The following is a 6000-nucleotide window of genomic DNA, read 5'->3' as shown; positions in this document are numbered from 1 at the left end:
ATCCACCAAGACTTTCCACAACTGATAACCTATACAAGTTGCACCATTCTACGACAATTTCATAATACGTAATAACTTTGATAATTATGCAAACTACCTTAGAAGGGTAAACTCGGTCGCGCTCGACCCCGACGCGTCTCAGAAATCGGGGAAGGAGTACAGCTACAGCAATGCACATCTGGACACTACTAGAGCGTGTAGGGGAGACACCTCCTGCAGGTCGATCACCCACAAATTCAGTCACGGGGGTGAGTCACGTGAGAAAAACCTGTTTTTTTTTGACGCTCGGGGTCGCGAACGACCCATCGTACCTATCCAGGGTTAAAGTGGCTAAGTTCTCCATTAGTAGATATATAAACATCTGTTTACATATACATAAACTCCATGCAATAAAGGCAAAAAAGACAAATTTCATGTTCAACCGATACTGCACCGGTTAACAGTTAACAGTAAGAAAAACAGACATGTTATTTCAGGTCCTTATCAGTGCTAGGGGAGAGCGAAGATACAAGCATAATATATACACAAAATGAAATCTCGTTACTCTGTACGATCGTGTGACACATGGTTGGTACAAGACTTTCATTTTGCAGGTGTTCATACGACTATATTTATTTCATTATATATTATGATAGAAATTGATTTCAGTACATAAAATTATTTGAATTCTCATTTCGATGTTGGTGATAATCAATATATGTATTGCATTGATAAATTATTTTTTAGATTTCATTACATTAATTGATGAATAGTATGTGAGCAAAATATTACATTGCACAAAAAATTATTGTAAATGCTTTTGTCCACAACATTCATCATTGGTGTTAGGTTGTTTATGTTCATGATATTGAACCTTTGGATTCCTCACAATAAGTCAAGATATATTTATATTTGCATTCGTGGGGCTCAAGAAAATCTCAGAAATCTGATCTGAGTGACTATGGGAAACAACGAGACAGACCCAGATTATCTGGAAAAGGTTCAGTACCAAAAGTCCTTTAAGTGAAAAGAAAAAGAGGAAAACAAGGAAATATGAATGAACAGAAGATGAGTCTTAGGTGCAGTTTGTATTAAATCCTAAACATCGCTTTGGTCATATCGACATCATCAGAATCTTCGACAAAGCGAACTTGCAATCTCATTACCAAGTCTCTCTCTCTCTCTCTCTCTCTCTCTCTCTCTCTCTCTCCACAGCTATGCCTACTTTGTGAGCATATGTTTGCATACTTGAAAAGTTTGGTTCTATAAAACGTTAGAGTGATGTGAAAACCAATAAATAAAAAGGTTGAAAAACTCAAGGCATTTTAGAACAGGAACGTAATTCGAGAGGATGTTAATAACTATTACTATCTTTGCATTAACGACAAATTTAAAAGGATTTTCTATTTGTTATCAGAGGATATCGATGGCACTGATCTATATTGGTCTTCCAATCCTAAGGGCTCTCATGATCAAATTAGATCCGATGATTGTAGTCTTCCCAGTCGTCAATCACAGTAGCCCCAAGTAATGGAAGGTCATTCTGACATGATCTCACTGTCTGAGGAGATTAGATTCAATTTCCTTTCAGAAACGAGGATAACACCTATACTGTCGTGATACGATATGATATGTTTCAACTAGTTCTCTCTCTCTCTCTCTCTCTCTCTCTCTCTCTCTCTCTCTCTCTCCACTAGGGTTTCTGTAATTACTTTACCAGGATAAAAATACCATTTCAATCTTGCGGATGATGTTTACATTTGAAGTTTATGAAAGTTGCTGATGTAAAACTAGGATTAATCCCATTTAATTTCATCTCATTCTTTTAAGACAAAAACAGATAAGGATCAACTGAAACAATACAAGACAAACACGGAATTAGAATAATTAGCAATAATTGCTTCACATAATGAAGTTATTTTGCAATGACATAGTACTTGGAAGTAACCTCATTTTGATAGATGTAAACAAGGTCAGCATTATTCTCTTCCAAGAATTTACTGAAGGTGGACTAATGGGAAGATTATTCATTACTCATTATAAAGTGATAAATATATCATTTTTGGATGAGTAACATGAAACGTGATAAAACGTCTACTTGAACATTGATTGTAGGAATTAAACGTCAGGTAGATGCAAAGCAACAACTTAATGTCTTTAGTTATTGAAGCTTGAAAGGACGTTTGAAAGTTATCGGAAGGGTAGTTAGTCAACTGTGTTGGTATCGCTCAAGGATAACTTATATTTATTAGATATGCACTATATCGTAAATGAAACAATTTCTCTCTCTCTCTCTCTCTCTCTCTCTCTCTCTCTCTCTCTCTCTCTCTCTCTCTCTCTCTCTCTCTCTCTCTCTTTTGTTTTCCATGTATACTGCAATAATAAAATATAAATAAATTTAGTGAGGAAACTAAATGAGTTTCCGAAAGTATTAGTATCACCGCTGAGTAAGTAAGTGTGTTTGTGTGTTACTCAGCCAAGTCTATGTCAGCATACAGAGTAAGGGTGGAGAGAGAGAGAGAGAGAGAGAGAGAGAGAGAGAGAGATCGAAGCCATGATGAGTGGATTGTTGTTCATTCAATAACTGAATTATAGACATTGCAGAGTTATTGCAGTGATAAAGTGATACGATAAATGAGGGACATTAACATAGATCATTGTTTTACAGGAAGTTCTTCAAATAACAATTTCATGAGAATTGTATCGATAAATCATTTCAGGTGCCAATTTGCCATTTCCGAGGCAAATGTTTTCTTTATATTATAGAATAACAAATGCTGTTTATATAGTATGCCCAGGCCATATCGATTTGAAGTTTTATAAAACACATGTTAGGTGTACTTTTAATGTAGCAATTAGAAAAGAGAACTCAGATATAAAAGTATTTTGCTCCTTCAAAAGACTGTCGAAATGACAGTTTTAATATGACGCTCGGTCAGTCCACATTGAAAACAATGGAGCCATTTCTTTGTTTGTTTGTACATACATCGGTGAGAGCAATAGTTGATCAAACACATCAATCATCAACTCCATCTACAATAATAAACATTCGATAGAGTCATTAAAACAGATGGTGAAATATCTTAGAAAACTACAGAGGGATCTACAATTGGAATATTCTTTTTAAGGATTTATCTCATTTATATGCCAAAATGTTACAGACATTTTAGAACCACAAATTAATCTACTCTTTTTTTCCTATGCATTTGTTGGTTTTTTTTATGTTTAACTGTTTTGGGAAACTAAACTACTTTTCTCTCCTCTGCCTCCGAGACATTTTAAACGTTACTTCTAATGCAGCTGTAAGTTTTACTTTTTTTTTTTTGGGGGGGGGAACCTCCTCTCTCTGTCCTGTTATTCTAGTATCAAGATAATAACCAAAAACTACAGAGAGAGAGAGAGAGAGAGAGAGAGATAGAGAGAGGAGAGAGGAGAGAGAGAGAGAGAGAGACCGTGATTTGAGGTTTATCTGTCTTGTTGAAAACAGGAGTCTGTCTTCCCTTGAGAAAATTATCAAAAATTCACTCACCATAACAAGATTAGGTTTTTTCGAATCTAGGCGTTGGCGAAAACAAGTTTTGCCATTCTTTTTTCGTAACATCCAGCGAGTTAATGAGTTAATTAATGCGTCTACCAAGAATCAAACACATTTGGTAATAGACCACATGTGTGTGTGGGTGCTACAGAGAGAGAGAGAGAGAGAGAGAGAGAGAGAGACGTGGAAGTTTTTATATTGAGGTCATTTCCCTCTTGCTCTGATTGGATCCTTAATTTCAATGTAATATCTTTTAAGGAAGACGTTATTTTCATTTAAATAACAAGAGATCATATTTTTTGATTACATTAAATTAATCCGATAGTAACTAGAACTGTAGAATTTCTGTTGTCATATTTCTTTCATGTTATAACGTGGATGATTCTGGCAATTGAGATTCTATGATATAAAACACTGTCATTAATTCATTCCTGTTTATCTTTAACGAGCAATGAAGTCTGGTTACGGAGACTGATAACCACTTTTTCTTCTTCTTCTTCTTCTTCTTCTTTCTTCTTCTTCTTCTTCTTCTTCTTTTCCTTCTTTTTCGCATCAAGTTTTAAAGTTCTGAAGACACTGAAGTCTTCCTTTGACTAAGGAAAGATTGACTGAGAAATGATCCCAAAAATTCTAGGTGTGATTGAAGACCAGAAATCATCGTGAATCTATCCAGGATATTTCCTGGAAACTAGGAATTCTAGGAGAGCTTTGGGAAGCATTCCAGTGTCCAGAGATCAGTGTGGCTGTTACATTGATTGGTTACATAAGGGCCTGGAACTGAGTGTTCCAGATTGGCTATATTAATTAGTTCCATTAGTTCACGTAAATATGTGATATGCAATATTTATAGAGATGATATGATCACACACATTAATATTGTTTTCCTTTTTTATGTAATGTTGTTAATTGATATTTTTATATTCAATTATGCATATCAAAATGGGTATTTGATGTAGCAGGTCTTACCCAATGGTATACTAACCACCTTTTTCCTAACAATTGGAAAAAATTGGGATCAAACATATATTAATATATATATATATATATATATACATATATATATATATATATATATATATGTATATATATATATATATATATACGTATATATATATATATATATATATAAAACATGAATTAAAATGACCTATGATATTGAGGAAGTGTTTAAAAACATTATCTTTATTAGCTTATCGGATATCATCTCATTATCGCTCCAATGAATGTTCCGTTGCTAAAAAGAATTTAGCTTCACTTACTAGTATCCAATTAATGATGTCATTACGTTGCAATTAATAATATGATAATCATGCTTCATGGAGCATAAGATTTGATTCGAATGCTTTTTTTATCAATTGATATAAGTCTCTAAAATCAATAATTAATGTTAACAGTTAATCAAATGTCAGATATAAAAACAGAAGGCCTCACCTGTGAAAATGCATATATTGTTCTGTTTATTTCCTCTCTCATTTATCCTAAAATAACTTCACTTTAATGTTGAATAATACTTAAAAATCCTCAGCTTTCCTTTGCAAAAGGATGCTTCAAACTGTAAAATAAAAAAAAAAGAAGAGTTACTTCTTCCAATAGAGTAAAATTAGATAACACATATAAAAAATCGTTATAAAATTCGAGATGGAATACAGGATGGTGAAACAAAAAGCCTCCTCAATGAAATTAGTTTAGAATTGAGATGGAGGGGTAAACAATCTATTAAAAAGGTAGAATAACCAAGTAAATAGAATATTATTTAAGTAAATTATGGAAAGATTATTCCCGTTTTATGTCAGATCAAAGTGACAAATCCTTTTTCTATAAAAGTCAGTTGAGAGAACGACTCAACGATGGTGTTCATCGTTTCTAGGAATTGGACAGACATTCCCTCTGGGAATCCTCAATTACATTCCTATTCCAGTGATCATGAAAATAGACAAAGTGACGCTGTTGGGCCACGTATATCTATGGCCCAGAGACCGGTGGCAACTAAAAGGGAGATTTTCTCTGTAACAATAATTATCAGATATTCATTGGTTGCGTTCGGTTAATGACTAGGTTGATATCAAAGCTCATTTTCTCTTTTATCTTAGTCATTTTGAATGACAGAACGATATTGAGGTGAAATGTTATGGGGCTGAATGTTGAGGTTGGATAAAACTTTTAAGAATAGTATGGGGGGAGAGGTTTAAAGGTTTAAAGGCTGCCCATGAATGGCAAAAGCATGGGACAGTGATATTACACTACCGAGCAGGAGAATGCCCTAGAGACTGACCATATATACATATGACAGTGCCTGAGCCCCCTCTCCACTCAAGCTAGGACCAAGGAGGGCCAGACAACGGCTTCTAAAGACTCGCCAGTTAGACCATAGGCTCACTCATAACCCCCCCCCCCCTTTAGCTCACAAGGGATGGTGAGGTTGTAGCGACCAAACGAACTAATGAGTTTGAGCGAGACTCAAACCCCATTCTGGCGTTGCCAGTCAA

This window comes from Palaemon carinicauda, chromosome 25 (assembly GCF_036898095.1).
Source record: "Palaemon carinicauda isolate YSFRI2023 chromosome 25, ASM3689809v2, whole genome shotgun sequence".
NCBI classification, from domain to species: Eukaryota; Metazoa; Arthropoda; class Malacostraca; order Decapoda; family Palaemonidae; genus Palaemon; species Palaemon carinicauda.
Note: the sequence above shows the minus strand (reverse complement) of the source record.